Here is a 17,447-nt window from a genome sequence, read left to right on the forward strand (position 1 = left end):
GAGGGTTTGACAGATTCTTGGCAGGCTCCCCGCCCCCAGCAAACTGCACAGTAGCCGTGTCTCCCGCCCTCTCTTTCTCTGTTCTCCCTTTGCTTTGCCACAGAGATTTCTGAGACCTGTTGGTTTTGCTGCAATCACAGTTCTCTCCAGTTTGAGATTTACTGAGCCAGAGAAGGCCTGGCACAGCAGTGAGAAGAGCAGAAGCCAAAAAGATCAGATGGTCTTAAATGTCAGCAAGAGGTGTCAATGAGCCCCCAAGAGACAGTATGTCAAGAGACGTGGTATTTGTACAGCCACTCAGGATTCCAAACCAGTCACGTCACCCAGCCTTGCTGTACCCTGGAGTCATGATATTACCCAGCCCCTCTCTGTCTTGGAGCTATGATATTACACAGCTCAAATGTGACTTGCAAGCTAGGGGAAGAGTAATAGAAAATGCTCCATGGCAGCTCAGGAGTGGTTACATGGCTCCTGGAAGAGCAGCATCATCCATGGTGTCTACATGAAAAGGGGACAAAAGAGAATGGTGAGATGTGTGTGGTGATGGAAGAGTGAGAGGACGAGAAGGAGGACTAAACTGAGAAAGCAAGCAAGGTGGGAAAAGGGGGAAAAATGATGGCTGGAGTGAGGACTCCTGGTAAACAGGACGGTTACATCTGTCTCCTCTCTTGTTGCTTTCTTGACCTTTCACCTTAGGATGCCATCAGTTGTGACAATGGGTTGGGGGGGGGGGCACGGGGAGGAATGGGATGAAAAAACCCATGGTCAGGATTTTTTGCTTGGCTGCTGCCTGTTTTTCCCCAACAGGATCTGGAGAGTTTTAAGTCCCCAAGAGTCAGCAAGTTGTTTGTTCCAACCATCTGTCCCATTTCCCCTAGCAACAATTTGTCCTTCTCTTCTCCTTGATTCAGCATCTAGAGCAGAGTCTGACTGTCAGACCCTCTACCATTCTTCCCTCTCCTGGACTTGGCTGTCTCAGGACCTCTCTCATTTGTCACTGTCACATGGATTCTCTTCATAGAATTGTGATATCCCTTCTCTGCTTCCATCCTTTGGATGTGATGCATATATGTTAGCATTCTGGGGGTGGGATTTGGATAGGCTGAGTGTATACTAACATTCTAGGTGAGTGATCAGTATGTAGTCAGGCTATACTCACCTATACATTAATTAGGTTTCCTGATTGCCTGTGAATTATATATGTGCTATTTTTATTACTTTGTTTCCCCTTTCCTGATCCAGTTGATGCATCTCAGTTACCTATTATGCTTGGTCTTTTAGATGTAAGCTCTTTGGGGCCAGGACTCCTGCTTTTACAGCACTTAGTGTAATTGGCCTCTGCACTGGTTCTCTTCTAGGAGCTACTGCAAGATTAATATTGACTAAAAATGCTGGGTATGAGATTTTGATAGAATGTGAATATATTAGGATATTCGGGGCAGGATTTTGTGTGTCTGTATGTAAATAAGTGTATGCACATATATGTATTAATATGATAGCTGCCATCTTAGATGATGGCCTGGAGATCAAGCCAAAGAACTCCACATCTGAAGCATGAGAGGCCTCAACTAGAGCTAATGCTTTGCAACTGGGGGCTGCAAGAGACTTGTATGCTGTGTGGGTTGAGAATAGAACTGGGGGGATGAGGCAGGGGGAGTCTGTAACTCTCACATCCATGAGTTTCACTAAGAGCATGGCTTTCAGTAAATTCCACTGTCAGGGAGTGCTTGAGAGTGCCATTGTGAAAGCAGATCTGGTTCACTTCCTCCCATTCCTGGAATGCAAAGACATGTTAGGTGGCCACTGTGTGATTGGTACTGGTGTGCCCACTGCTGCTCTTACAAGCATGTCTGAGACCATGAGCTTGACAGTGGTCCTGAGTACATGCCAGAAAGCAGCTGTGTGACATGCATTCAGCCCACTTTGTGTGTGGATTGGAAGCAGGTGGGATGGGTTTTTAGTTGTGGTATTCCTGAGGACTGTCCAACTATGGTAAGGTGTACACCAGAGGCAGGCAACTATTTTGGCTGCAGGGCCACTTAATGAGTTTTGGTGAGCTGTCAAGGGCCACAAGGGTAGCACCACACCCTGACAGTTCTCTCCCCCTTCCCCTCCCCCCCCATTGCCATCTTGGCATCTTGTCCTGCCCTAACTCCTAATCTTTGCCACCAGAAGACCTTCCGCTTGCCCCAGAAGTATTCCTTTTTGGAGGGGGGGTTGCCAGCTTGAAACTGGAAAAGAAACATATCATATACTAAAAAATTCAAACATCTACTATAACTTATTTTAATTTTATTTTTTAAAAAATTGTCCTGATTTATGTATGCTTGCATCATGCATCCAGAGGCAATTGCATACTAGCTCAAAATACACTCTTACTCTTGTATATTATGTGGAGGGTGGTAAGGGGGTGTATGTGGGGGATGTGTAGTTGGGGAAAGGGTGTGAAAGTGTGGTGAGGTCTGGGTTGTGTGTATGTGGGGTGTGGGTCTGGTGAGTGGGGTGTGTGGAGGATGGTGGTGGTGGGTGTGGGGTATGTGGGTGGGGTGGGGTGGGGTGTGTGGGAGGATGTGAGTGTGGGTATGGTAGGGGTGGGGTGGGGTGTGGGAGTGGGAGTGTGTTGAGGGCTGTGGGAGGGTGTGGGTGTGTTTGGGGGTATGGTGGGAGTGGGATGTATGGGAGTCTGTGTGTGTGGAAATGGTGGTGGGGAAGTGTGTGGGAGGGTATGGTGGGGGGGCAGAGTGTGTGTGGGGGCTGTGAGAGGGGGTGGGTGTGTGATGGGGATATGGTGGGAGGTGGTGAGCCAGCCCAGCTCATCCCATCCTGGCTACAGCATGCAGTTCCTGGCTGCAAGGCTGGGACCCACGCAGCACAGCATGGAGCCAGCCTGGTGTGGTCCATCCCCTCCGTGTCACACTGTGTGGATCCCAGTCTTGGAGTGGGGAACCATGCACCGCAGCCAGGATGAGCCAGGCTGGGGTGACTCTGTGCTGCACTATGTGGGTCCCAGCTTTGTAGCCAGGAACTGTGTGATGCACCACAGAGCCAGCCCAGCCCGGCCTGTCCCATCCCAGTCTGGCAGCATGCGGTTCCCCTCTACAAGGCTGGGATACATGTGGCATGGCACGGAGGGTACAGCTTAGGCCGGGCTGGCTCTGTGCCATGCCATGCAGACCCCAGCCTTGCAGCTGGAACTGCATCATGCTGGGTTGGGCTGGGCTGGCCCAATGATGCGCCATATGGGTCCCAGCCTTGCAACTGGGAACTGTGTGCTACAGCTGGTACAGGACAGGATGGGATGGGCAGGGCTGGCTCCCCATGTCCCATACCCCCAACACACATCCACACCCTATAACAGCCCCCCCCCACACTCCCACCCTCCATTCCTTAGCACAACCCCCCCACACAGTCCCACACTCTCCCACCATGACCCCAAACACACTGCCAGCAGTCCCCACCATTCCCTACCCATTCTTACCTGAATGTCAGCTGTTGGATGGGGGAGGACTGGGGAACAGCCACAGGGGTGCCAGGGCAGAAGCCTCTGCTAGCCAGAAGCTCCTGATCTTCAGAAGCTTCTGGGGCATGGAGTGGAGTGGGGCAGGGCCAGTCAGGTTGGGGTTGGGTTGGTTGAGTCTTGCAACCAGAGCCCTAGCTACTTGCTACTTGAGCCAGCGGCTCATGCTGCTGGTGCCTCATTAGCTTTTGGATAGGGAGCCACCGGCAGATAATTATTGTTTAAATTTTAAAGGGGCCCCGTGGGCCAGATAGAATGGCCAGGTTGGCCATATTTTGCCCATCCCTGGTGTAGACGTATCCTAACATTCCTTTTCCCACCACCTGTCTGATCTCCCTAAGCAGTCTGATTTCCAGCACAGATAAGTGAAACTCATTATACCTGCTGTTGAGTGTATCTTGCTGTCTCTCTTCTTCGCAAAAGGGCTGCTTCAGTGAGCACTGACAGGTTTGTTGCCACTTAAATGTGAGCTCTTGGGAAACATGACTGCCTTTTTGTCCTGGTTGTACTCTACCTAGCACAGTGGTGTTGTGATCCATGATGCAGGCTCTTAAGTGCTACATTATTATAAACAGCAATAAATCATGTTAGCCTGGCCCAGGGAGACAAACAAGGCCATGGCAACATTGCTGCTGCATCATTATACAGGATGGTGATATTGCATCATACAGCATTGCCACATGATGCTTCTTCAGTCCCAGAAGTGACCTGAGGACACATCTTGAGGGTGGTACTTCCAGGATGTTGTCTGCCCTCGGCAAAACTGAGACTATCTGAAGAATCCATGGAGAGGTGGCAATATTACTTGCCCTTACCCTTGGTAGGTATGCAGCTTATCTATACTCCCTAAAGGTGATTTGGGAGATAGAGGAGGAAGAATCTTGTGTGATCTCATTGCTTCATCTAGGCCTGCAAACTGGGAACCTTTCTATTGAATATCTAAACCAGCCTCTGGGATTTTAATCAAAGGCATATAATTCCTTCTTATGGCAATTCATGGCCATTGGGCACAACTCTATCAGCATCCTATTGCAGCTGACATCTCCACTCCCTTTGGACTATGGGAAGGACAGGATGATCGTGACTGCCTGACCTCCTTTCAATGACCCCTATTTTGAAAAGCCTTCTCTTAGAAGAGGCTCCTGTCTGGGTTAGACGCACGAAACCAAAAGCCCCAGGAAGAGCAACTGGAACTCGGTAGTGTTGACCGCTTCTGAAAATTCCTCTCATTGCAGTCCTGAAGAACTGATTAATGGCCCTGGAGTGGAGTGTTAGCAGCCTAGGGAAGGGAACCTAGTACAAGAGTTAGGGTCTAGTGATTCTTGATTTGAGAACACTTTGATTTATAGTGACTGTTAAAGCGCTGTAAAAATCATCTCCAGAAATTTAATGCATAAAATGGAGCCGTCTCTTTGCAGCATCTACAAAAAGCTGGAGTGGAGGGCAATGCTATATATAAATTCCCTTCTTGTACTGGCTAAAGCTGGGGCTCCTAAATTGCACTCAGCTGCTGGTAAGAGGCTGACCAAACATGTGCAACAAGTGGTCCTATGAATCATGTATGTAGTTTATAATTTTGTTTGTGGGCTGTGCTTTTTATATTCCTAGTAAGTATGAAGTATAGCTGATACTGCACCAAAGAGAAGAGTCAAACACACTGCGCTCTCCTAACAGGCACTTTTTTTTGGTTTCCCTTCATCAGATGTAACATTAATTCAGACTGAAAGTGTATGCTTGACCTTTGTGTATGGGAAAATATAACAGCTGGCTCCATGAGCCATCAGATATCATCTATACTTCCCAAAGCAGGAACTGAGACAGACAAGGCAGGAGTGACCTCCAAACTTTATCCCCCTAATGTGGTAACATCTATTTGAAAGGTTAATGAGCAATCAGAAGTTGGGAGAAATGACAGGGTATGCCCGCAGGATCCCTTATCAGCCAGCAGTTGCTATGATGAAGTAAATTCTGGAATCTTTCAGTTTCGGCCTGGCTAGGGTTAGTCTGGGTGAAAATGCTATGAAAGTAACCTGAAAAAGATACCTGGAACTTGGAGAACAAGTCATCTCTTCCTGTGAATGGGGTTGAAGTCATCCTACATTCATAAAACAGTTGTTGAATGTCCTGATTCATCTCTGGGCTGTAGCTATGGACTATAGCTATTATTCCAAACAACATTTTAGTGAGGAAGATAAAACCCAGGGAATTTTAAAGGTGGGTGGTGAGGAGAAATAAACAAATGCAGTAAATAGTTGAGAGGAATACAGCAGAAAAATAAAATGGCATGTTTCAGCAATCAGGTTGGATGGTGCCTTCATGAATCCACAGGGTTTTACAGTGTCACCAATACCTAGTATTAAAAAATCATAAGTCAGGCCTTAAAAATCATGAATTCCTGGGTGCTTATTCCCTTCTGTCTTTTGAGCCTTTGTGATTTACATTTTCAAGCTCTCCCCCCCCACTCCGCTTTTCTTTTTCTTTTATTTCTCTACAAACATGACTGCTGGAAATGTACTTTCTTTTTTTTTCTCCAAATGAAAGCTGAAATTCTCATACAATCATTTGACTCAGGGAGGGGGAGTTGGGGCTTTTGGAAATGTATTGCTAGAGTTGGCAACATTGTTGCTAGTGCATACAAGAGGCAATGAAATGGGTATTTAGAAGCAGATAGAACATAATTTGAGCACTAATAGGGTCCCAATTATCACAGCACTGCACAAGACTACAGGAAAGGAACAGTGCCCCTGTAATTGCTTGTAATCCAATAGCAACTAGATGCCCCAAATGAAACAGGGCTCATTTTATCTACATGTCATAACAGAGTCTCTACCTTACCATCTGAATAAAGGAAACAGAAAGGCAGTAGTATAACCCATGTTTCTGTAGACATGAAAGTGAGGCATGGTACTATTAAGGGATTTGCCCAAGGGTCAGCAGGGATTGTGTGGCAGAGCCAGAAGCTGAGTGCAGATATGCTGAAGTCCAGTTCAGTGCCTTAAACTGTAAGACCAATCTTTCTCTAATGAAGAAAGACTGTCATTGAGCATTGGACAAAATCCACTTTACTCTGCTAAAAGGACTTGCTGGCACTGAAAGAAGTCATTGAGATTGTGTTTAACCTTCTCATTAAAGTGAAATCGTCATTCACCTGCAAGAATGTCTCAGCTGAGAAGTTAGAGCATCAGTGATGCTGGCCAACACCTGCAGGAAAATGCTGCCTGAATTAATAGTATATCTACAAGGCTTGGCTTTCCTATTTGAGTTTGGCACAAAGCAGCAGTGAGACCAACTTGTGTACAGAATAATTAGCAGGAAGTTCTGCTACCGATGCAGCCTATGGGAAAAACTGGTCGTGCACAGAAAGTCTGGAAGTGGCAAAAAATGTCAAAAGCTTTGTACACAGTATTGCAGCTTCACTCTTTGCTTTCCGTGAGGGAGCCCCGAGGATTCTTTTCATGAGCTGCAGATCACTGCACATAAAGCAACATAAAGAGTCAGCCTGCGGTCCCAGTGGAAAGATACTTTTGTGACTGGAAATCAGGTATTCACTACAAAGCTTTCAGATATGAAATTCCAGCAATAGATCTGTTCATAGTAGATACTTATAAAGAATATGCTCAAAAAGAAGAAAACTGGCAGAGTCCTCACCCAGACATTGTTCTCTAGCATTATGCCCCATAGATGTTAAAAAGACAGTACAGCTAGCAGCAGTATACTGATAGGCCAGATTGCTTTCTATTAGCCACCTGAGAAACAAGGTCCTCAGACATAAGGATTCTGGTAGTGAAGGGGCATTGTGGACTTGTAAAGCTTATGGGCTTTTATACACGTACGCCGGGGGTGGGGGGCGGAGCGGCGGCAGGGGAGGGGCGCTTTAATTACAGCGGTCTAATTAAAGCACCTGGAGCGTCACATGTATTAGTGTCCCTGAGCTGAAAAATGGTGGTGGGGGTGCTTTAACTAAAGTTTGTTGAATGAGCTTTAGTTAAAGCACCCCCACTGCCATTTTTCAGCATGGGGATGCTGATGCACATTATGCTGGAGTCTTCTGGAGCACAGTAATTACCATGCTCCAGCAGACTCAATTAATCGAACCTGCTCTGACATACTGTAATTACAGCACATCAGAACAGCTTTGCTACCTGTGTATAGGCACCCCCTGTGCTCAGAATGGAAAAAAGGAGGCAAAATTGTCCCTAAAGGAGTAAAGTATGTTGAAGAAATAAATTAAAACTGAGCTTTGCATCTTGGAGTGCAGCACACACAACATAACGGTATGAATCCTACAAGGAAACACAACTGATTGGTGTTGACTAAAGCTGGTAGATGGCTCAAGAGGCGATTGCAGGAATTAGGGTTTGTCTCAGAGTACCATTGTCAGCCTTAGTCCTGGTGGACTGGAACTTGAGTCTTTGCTTAGTACATGGCCTGCACTGAACAACAAAAACAGCTACACCCTGCCCTTTTTGCAAGTTGTGTTCAGGAAGGCAGGAGGACTGTTTGTTTTCTGCATGACACTAGAGAGGTTCTTTGCTCCTCTGGATGGAAAAGCAGTCTAATGCCATAAATTAGAGCACCCTACAGCCTCTCTAATGCTCGGTGCCGTGTCAGCCTCAGAAGCAGCCAAGAATCTTACGGATATGAATATCTGAATCCAGTCCTCATGTACTGTCTCCAGATGGTGCAGTGCGGAAGCACTAACTTCAGACTAGTCAAGATTTGATCAGATAGAATCATAGAGAATTAGGGTTGGAAGGGACCTCAGGAGGTCACATCTAATCCAATCCCCTGCTCAAAGCAGGACCATCCCCAACTACATCATCCCAACCAAAGCTTTGTCTAGCCAGGTCTTAAAAACTTCCAAGGATGGAGATTCTACTACCTCTCTCTGTAACCTGTTCCAGTGTTTTACTACCCCCCTAGTGAATTTTTTCCCCCTGATATCTAACATAAACTTCCCTTGCTGCAACTTGAGACAGTCGCTCCTTGTTCTGTCATCTGCCACCACTGAGAACAGTTTAGCTCCCTCCTCTTTTGAACCATCCTTCAGGTAGTTGAGAGCTGCTATTAAATCCCCCCTCAGTCTTTTCTTCTCCAGACTAAATAAGCTCAGTTCCCTCAGCATCTCCTCATAAGTCATGTTCCCCAGACCCCTCACCATTTTTGTTACACTCCGCTGGACTTTTTCCAATTTGTCCATATCCTTTCTGTAGTGGGGGGCCAAAAACTGAACACAGTACTCCAGATGTGGCCTCACCAGTGCTGAATAGAAGAGAATAATCACTTCCCTTGACCTGCTGGCAACACACCTACCAATTCATCCCAGTATGCTGTTAGCTTTCTGTGCAACAAAGGCACACTGCTGGATCATATTCAGCTTATTGTCCACTGTAACCCCTAAGTCCTTTTCTGCAGGGTTGCTGCCCAGCCAGTCAGGCTCCAACCTGTACTGGTGCATGGGATTGTTCCATCCTAAGTGCAGGACTTTGCACTTGTCCTTACTGAACCTCATGAGATTTCTTTTGGTCCAATCCTCCAATGTGTCTAGGTCACTTTGAATACTAGTTCTACCCTCCAGCATATCTACTACTATACCCCAGCTTGGTGTCACCTGCAAACTTATTGAGGGTGCACTCTATGCCATCTTCCAAGACATTGAACAAAACCTGTCCCTGGGGCACTCCACTTGATACCAGCTGCCAACTAGATGTTGAACCACTGATTACTACCCTTTGAACCCAATGCTCCAGCCAGTTTTCTATCCACCTTATACTCCATTCATCCAGCCTGTACTTCGTGAGCTTGCCTGTGAGAATGTTGTGGGCAACCCTATCAAAAACCTTGCTAAAATCAAGGTACACCACATCCACTGGTCTCCCACGTTCACAGAGAAGAATGTAATGTTCCTCAGAGACAAATGTAATGTTGCTATGAACATTATATTGGTACATAGCTTACCCCAGAGAAGAATCCTGTTCTGAATGTGCCTCCATACTTCTATGAGGAATGGGTTTGCTTAAAGGGGTGGAGGAGAAGCATGGAAAATATAGGAATCCCACCCACAGTCCCTAAATTCCCTCAAATTACATTAGCACCTTACGCATCAAGAGGGAGACTTTGAAAGGCCCAGACAGGAGTGAATTTCAAGAGAAGCATTCAAGGCCTAATTCACTTAGTCTCTCTCAAAGTCTCCCTCCTAAACTGTTGCAAACCAGCAACTCAGATATTCTTAAAAGAAGAAAAAAACTGAAGAGACGATATCCCTTGGTGTTTGTAAGAAAGGGCCACCCAGGGGGAATGTTTGCACCTGGTAGTGAGCATGTGGAGACTATGCACCTTGCCTGGAAGCAAGTCAATAACCCACTTCTGTTTGTTTGTTCAATACTCATGGGAGGAAAAAATGTTCTTCAAATTGAATTTAGGTAGAGAAGGCTCTTTAGGTAAATGTGATGTCTTTTATTAGACCGAGTAAATAGTTGGAAAAAATATTCTTTGCAAACTTTCGGGTACAAACACCTTTCTTCAGGAACAGGGAGAGTTTGTTGTTTCTTTGTGTCCTCTCCTGGGTAGAAAGGAAGCCAGTATGTAAAATGAAGGTCTGTGAAAATATAAATGTATGGAAGGACAATAAGTAAGAATTGGGAGGTGTCAGGGAGAAAGGGGGAAGAATGAGCTGGTGAAATACAGACAGGTTACATGGGGTTCTCAGGTGGCAGGCAAATTATACTGTGCCATGATGCCAATGTCTATATTTGGTTCATGATTTTTTAGATTCAGTAGATTTATGAAGTGAAGTTGGTAGGCTCATCTACAGAAGGTGTTTTGTAAATGCCCTTTGAGGATTAGAACTGAAAGACCGGAGAAAGAGTGGTTGTCTTGTGAGAAGCGTGCCCCCACAGGAGGCATAAGCCCTGATGGAGTGCTTGTACATGTGACAGGGGTTATATATGTATATTTGTATAGATGTATATTTTTGTCTTTGATAGATTTTCAGCATGCATTCATTCTGGTATGCATTTATTGTTTGGTTTCTCCTACATATTTCCCATCCAGGCATTTAGTGCACTGTATGAGGTATATTACATTTCTGGAGGTGCAGGCATGCACGACACGTCCCCCCAGTGGCTGGAGGGGGCACGGTAGCAGCGGGAGCATGGCGGCATGGTGGAGCATGGTGGCGATAAGCGGGGGAGCTCCCACAGATGTAGCCAGCACTGTCAGCAGCGTGGGGGGAAGGGGGTGGTGAGCGCCAACCAGGCAACCACCCACAGACGCTGCCAGCAGCATCAGTGGTGGCCACCAGAGATTGTGGACCACCCACAGACACCACCAACAGTGTCAGTGGTGCCTTTTTGTAGGGGGTGCACTGCCACGCTCAGGGGGTGCATGTGCACCTGCATGCACCCCCTACGTGTCACCCCTGGGTGCAGGTATAAGATCCAGGAATGGTGATGATTCTGTTGTGGGGTGTAGTTATTGTAGAGGTGGCAATGTTTGGCAGGTTTTATATTTTTTGTCCCAGCATGGTCCGGATCTATTTGGTGTGCTTTGGGCCATAGGAACTTTGTTTATGATGATGAGTTTGGTGAGGTTCAGTGCTTGTTTAAAGGTTAGGATAGGTGATTCTGGGAAGATTTCTTTAAGAATTGGGTCTTCTTCTAGTATGGGTTGTAATTGTTTGAGGATTTTCCTTAGGTTCCAGGGAAGGATGGTATGTGATAACTAATGGGTGTGCAATTTGTGGGGACTTTCTCTTTATACTGCAGCAATTCTTCATGTGGTATCTGGGTGGCTCTTTCAAAAGTATGATCTATCTCTCTGAAGGAGCATCCTTATTGGGTGAAAGCCCTTTTGAGATTTTTGAGGTGATGATCACAGGTATTCTGCTCAGTGCAAATGTAGGGGTATTGGACAACTAGACTGTATATTACAGCTTTCTTGGTGTGTAAAGGGTGATTGCTGGTTCTACACGTATATGTATGTTGGTCCATGGGTTTCTTGTATATAGTGGTTTGTATTTTACCATTCTAGATATTGATCATAGTGTCTAAAAAGGAAATGTCGGTGCTGGAGTATTCAAGAGAGAGTCTGATGGAGAGGTGATAGTTATTGAATTTCTGATGGAAATCAATCAGAGACTGCAGGTTTTCAGTCCAGATGATGAAGATGTCATCTATATAACTTAGATGTAGCATGGGTTTGATGGTGCAGTTCTTGAGGCTTTCTTCTTCCAGGTGGGCCATAAAAAGTTTGGCATATTGTGGGGCCATTTTGGTGAATGTAGCTGGTCTGGAGGAAGTGTTGGTTGTTAAAACAGAACTTTTTGTGGTGAAGATAAATTGTGCAAGTTCAGTAATATCTTTTGGTCTGCACTCTGAGTTGTAATCTTGCCATTGTAGGTATGTAAGGCAGGCAGGCTTGGATGTCATCTTGGTGTGGGATGTTGGTATATAAGCTGGTACACATCCATGGTAGCTAGGAAGGTATTGGTGGGAAGGTGGTCTATGTTTTTAAGTTTTTGTAGGAAGTTTGTTGTGTCTTGGACAAAACACGGTCTTTGGGTGACAACAGGTTTTAGGATGGATGCAATTAAACTTGATAGTTCCTCAGTGAGCGTTCCAGGGTTGGATAGTATAGGTCTTCCTGGGTTCCCTTGATTTTGGATTTTAGGGAGCATGTAAAACATCCCTGGATTAGGTGGTGGTGGAATCCAGTTTTTTAGTTTCTTTTGTAGTTCAGATGGAAATGATGTGATGCTGGTTTTGAGTTTTAAGGTGAAAAGGGCAGCTGGATTTTCCTCTAGTTTTTCATAGTAGGTGGTGTCAGAGAGCTGTCTCGTTGGTTTCTTTTATGTAGTCTTCATGGCTAAGAATAACTATAGTTACACTGGTAGACCAGCAGGTGGTGCTCTGAACATTATGTTGGCACTGATGCATCTACAAGAACTATGCCATTTTGCTGAAGAACTGCTTGTAATACAAAAGGACCAACAACAAAACTCTCCAAGTCAAGCAGCCTGGATTATTTCCAAGGAACATTGACCAGGTTCAGAACTGAATGAAGAACTCTGTCCCCCACCTGATGCTAACTGTTCTGCACCAAATATTCATATACCCACCTGCAGATAAAACTTTAAATGGTTATGAATCTAGTTGTACTTTGCCATAGTGCTCCAAAGGTCTCCTTTTTATTATAAGTCTGCATTGTGGTTTTTATTACAATTCTGCATTGTGTTCCTGACTTTTGTTTTTACATAAAACTATTATATGCAAGCATTAGTGGGGAACACCACTGCTTCAGTTTATTGGCTCTTACTCTCATATTAAAATGCCACACCTTAAAACTTGTGGAACTCCCTGTGTGTTCAACATGCTTATTTTTAGCTGTTTGCTTATTTGTAAATATACCTTTACATATTTATAAAGTAAAAGAACTGTTTTGGTACATCATGTCATTGTGCATCAATGTTCAATATATTTTAGAGCTGCCATTAGAGGAAAAAGGTTTTTGATAGTACACTATTGTTACTTAGCTATTCTGGTGCCAGAAGAAACCAAAATAGTGCATTGGCTTAAGATAAAGAAAAACCACATGGAGGGATTGAGAGTGCAGACAATATTTGCATCAGGGTAACTAACTTAAGACCCAGGTGATGCTATTATTATTCTTTTGTTTTATACCATAGTATCTAGTAGCTGCAATCCTGCAGCAGAAGCCTGTTGTGCCAGTTGCTGTACATACATGGAATAAAAACCAAGTCCCTGTCCCTAAAAGCCTACAATCTAACAGGAGACAACATATAGATAAAGAGAGCTGGAGGAGTACAATGAAACAATGGGACAATGTTAACATGGCAGAGAGTGATCTCAGCCCACCAGTGGCATAACTGCTGTCAGTTTTGTGGGCACCAGGAAGGATTTAAAGGAGGATGATGACGGTGCTTTGTGGATGTTTTTGGGAGCTCATTCCAAGCTTGTTGGCAGCACAGGAGAAACCTTAAAGATGCTTTGAAAATTTAACAGGTGAGTGATGGAGTCTGGAATTCATAGCTGATTGGAGGTTGGACTCAACATCTTACTAATGAATGAGGTGACAGGGAGGGGGAGGAGGGGGAGGTTGTGAAAAGTGTTGAAAGGGAAGATAAGCAATCTAAGTAATGCAATGGCAAGGGGGAGCAAGTATTCCTTCATTACAGACAAGCTGAAGTTGTTGACTTACCACCAGCATCTTCCAAACTTTAAGAGGTCCTGATTGTTTTCAGTATCTTTTGAAGAAGAATCCATACAACATTTCTCTACTCTGAAACCTGCACATCTAATACTATGAAAGAATGACATAGGGAGGGAAGATGGGCTCTTGAGATATTTAGAGCTTTCTTTCCTTAGGAGGGATCTGTTGGGAAAAAATTATATTCTTACCTTTTTGGTGACATACAGTTCCCTAATAGCTCTCTCTATTTTAAGGTCATAGGAACTTTACGCCAGCAGGTCTTTCGTCAGCTGGCCTTTTAAATTTGGCAATGTCCAACAAAAAGGTTGCCTTGAGGGCCATTTTTTGTAAGTGGTAAATGTAGTTTTCTTTCTTCCAATGTAGTAAGTAGCTGATGGGTCCCCAGTTTTCTCTCACTGCTGAGAGATTGAAACAAAAGGGGATCCTTAGTCTAGCCAGCTCATTAAGAAAGGGCTATTCACTGCCCTTCATTGACATTCACTGACATTGACAGTCACTGACACTGAATGATCGCTTGTCAGCTGATGGTAATTCAGTCACTTTTCCTTGCCTGTGCCAGTATAACATAAATTACCTCAAAGTAGGTATCAGTTCCTTTTTTTAGCAGGTACAGTGTTGATTTAGTACCCCTTTCCAAGAATATCGTTTGGGTGCATTCCAGGGTATGGTATGGGCAGGCAAGGAGTCAGCAAAGTTGTTTGTGGCTGTACTCATAGTCTGGTTACTATTTTGAGGACAAAGGGACCTTGGTATTCCCCCAGCTTTAGTATCTCCACTGATACAGGACGCAAACCGATAATACCTCCCTGGGAAGATGTAAGCTTTATGTTTTGGCATAAATGATAATGTAAGTGCTCATGTGAAACAGCATGGTCAGAATAGACCACACCTGGGTACTGTGTACTATTATCAAGCAGACTCCCATGCTTGAGAGAAGCTCCATATCAGATTGTCTTTATAGGTTGAATCTTTCATCTGTTCATTGTGGTATTTAGGGAAACTTGCAGTTAGAGCCCTAGGGAATAAAGGTGTGTATACACCGACATCAAGAGGCAAACAAATTTTGGGGCACTGTAATACAGGAGTGGTATCAGTATGAAGTCCTGAGGGGGCAGGGACTAGGTACACACCCTGGGGAATGGGATTATTCTGAGCCAGATGGCAAAGGTACCTCACCCGTACAAATTCATGGCCTTATTGCAGCTTATGAGTTCAAACATTTCAGTTTATTGTTTCTGCTTTCCTGAATTTACTGTTGATAGATTTTATTTTGTAAGGTTCCCTGCACCAGGTGGATTCCTTCCTCCAGCCCCCGAAACCTTTTGGCTTCAGTGAGGATATTTGTGTGAGTAAGCCCAGCAGTATTTGGCCTAATGGACATTGAGATTTTTGCTTTTTTACTAAATTAGACCCAGTTATGCATTGCTGGAACACTGAAATGGCCCCAAGTGCCTATCTGAACCTTGCTTTATTGAACTTAGCCTAAAGAAAGGGAAGTAGATCTGGCAAACTACAGGCCCATAAGCCTGACCTCTATCCTGGGGAAGGTCTTGGAAAAGATTATTAAGGAGGCCATCCTTAACAGACTAGCTGAAGGCAATATCCTGAGGGATACCCAGCATGGGTTTGTTGTGAGTAGGTCTTGCTTGACCAATCCCATTTCCTTTTATGACCAGGTGACTTATCACCTGGACAAGGAGGAAGAGATTGACATCGTATACCTCGACTTTAAAAAAGTCTTCAATCTGGTATCCCACGATCACCTCTTGGCTAAACTGGCTAACTGCGGCCTTGACGTCACCACAAGCTGTTGGGTGGGGAACTGGCTCTGCGGTAGGACCCAGAGGGTGGTGGTCGATGGGAGTCAACCATCTTGGTGCACTGTGACCAGTGGGGTCCCTCAAGGCTCTGTCCTAGGGCCTATACTGTTTAACATCTTCATCAATGAAGTGGACATTGGTGTTAGAAACAGACTGGCCAAGTTCGCCGATGACACCAAACTCTGGGGTAAGGCATCCACACCTGAGGACAGGAGGGTGATCCAGGCAGATCTGGACAGATTCGTGAAATGAGTGAATGAGAACCTGATGGTGCTCAACACTGAAAAATGCAAGGTTCTCCACCTTGGGAGGAAAAACCTGCACCATGCTTATAGGCTTGGTAGTGCTACACTGGTTAGCACTACAGATGAAAGGTACTTGGGGGTCATGGTTGACCACAAGTTGAACATGAGCCTTCAGTGTGATGCTGCGGCTAGTAAAGCAAGCAAAATGCTGGCTTGCATCCATAGATGCTTCTCAAGCAGATCCCAGGATGTCATTCTCCCACTGTACTTGGCCTTGGTGAGGCCGCAGCTGGAGTACTGCATCCAGTTTTGGGTTCCGCGATTCAAAAAGGATGTGGAGAAACTTGAGAGAGTCCAGAGGAGAGCCACGCGCATGATCAGAGGTCAGGAAAACAGACCTTATGATGAGAGGCTGAGAGCTATGGTACTCTTCAGCCTGGAAAAGCGCAGGCTCAGGGGTGATCTGGTGGCCATCTATAAGTTTATCAGGGGTGCTCATCAGGATCTGGGGGAACAACTGTTCACCAGAGTGCCCCAAGGGATGACAGGATTGAACGGTCACAAACTCCACTGTGACCAGTTCAGGCTGGACATAAGAAAGAACTTCTTCACTGTCTGAGCCCCCAAGGTTTGGAACAGACTGCCACCTGAGGCAGTTCAAGCACCTACATTGAACGCATTCAAAACACATTTGGATGCTTATCTTGCTGGAATCCTATGATCCCTGCTGACTTCCTGCCCCTGGGCAGGGGGCTGGACTTGATGATCCTCCAGGGTCCCTTCCAGCCCAAATGCCTATGAAATCTATGAAATTCACAGGTGACTTGACTGGTGACATAAATTAAACTGGGGAGCATTAGCAAGTGAGAGACAAAAGGACAGGTAAAACAGGGTGTTGTGAAATAAAGCATTTGCTCTATACCCTAGATTAAACTGTATCTTCTAGTTGTTTTCCTTCCCTGCCACAGCTCTGTCTTCCTCCTCCCCATCACAACATCACTTTCTGAGCTTACTGATATATTCATATGGCCATTCGTCTGACCTGATAGTCCAAGGCTGAACCCTTATCTGCTTGTTTTTGGGCTCTGAAGCTTGTCAGTTTATATTCTTGCTCTAGGTGATATGCGTAAGGATCCTGTTGAACTGGTCCAAAGTGTTCCTCTCTGGGGTTTAAAAGGCATTCCATTTGTCTTATTCATGCAAGAAGTAATTTCCCTTAATACAACAAATTATTTTTGTCTCAGGTTGGTTATTATTACCTCAGCCACTCCACCAGCTGCTCTCATATAGATTAACCAAAAAAAGAGAGGCCAGCATCTTCTGTGCCAATGACAAGATGAAGGGTGGTTCCAGGGTATACCAAAGAAAAAAAGATTGTGCAAAACCAGAAAACCACAGAAGAGCTAAATCCCTTTTTTTTAAATTGCCAACCAACTATGTCTATTTCTCAGATATTATGAAATAAAACGTAGTTTAAACAGATGTAACACTAACAGTGCCTTTTGCTAAGTTGTGTGTGCTCTAAAATGTTAAAGTACTTGAAGCTAGAGTTGTTTCACTGTGTTCAGTCGAAGATTTGGACCATTGGGAGCCAACAGGACTACCGTCCTGAATATGGCTTAGGAGTTCTGTGGG

At 45.0% G+C, this 17,447-nt stretch overlaps 1 protein-coding gene across 1 annotated transcript in view; it reads left to right on the plus strand.

The window, feature by feature from the left end:
• The first annotated feature begins 390 nt into the window (after nucleotides 1-390).
• DAGLA (diacylglycerol lipase alpha) overlaps nucleotides 391-17,447 on the plus strand; it is a 115,291-nt gene continuing 98,234 nt past the window's right edge. The window contains exon 1 of the mRNA XM_090032277.1: nucleotides 391-526. The gene's annotated coding sequence lies outside the window, so the exon portion shown is untranslated. The remainder of the gene's footprint in view (nucleotides 527-17,447) is intronic.

The sequence above is a fragment of the Crocodylus siamensis genome, chromosome 2 (assembly GCF_052110815.1).
Source record: "Crocodylus siamensis isolate JL-2025a chromosome 2, ASM5211081v1, whole genome shotgun sequence".
Classification (NCBI taxonomy): Eukaryota; Metazoa; Chordata; order Crocodylia; family Crocodylidae; genus Crocodylus; species Crocodylus siamensis.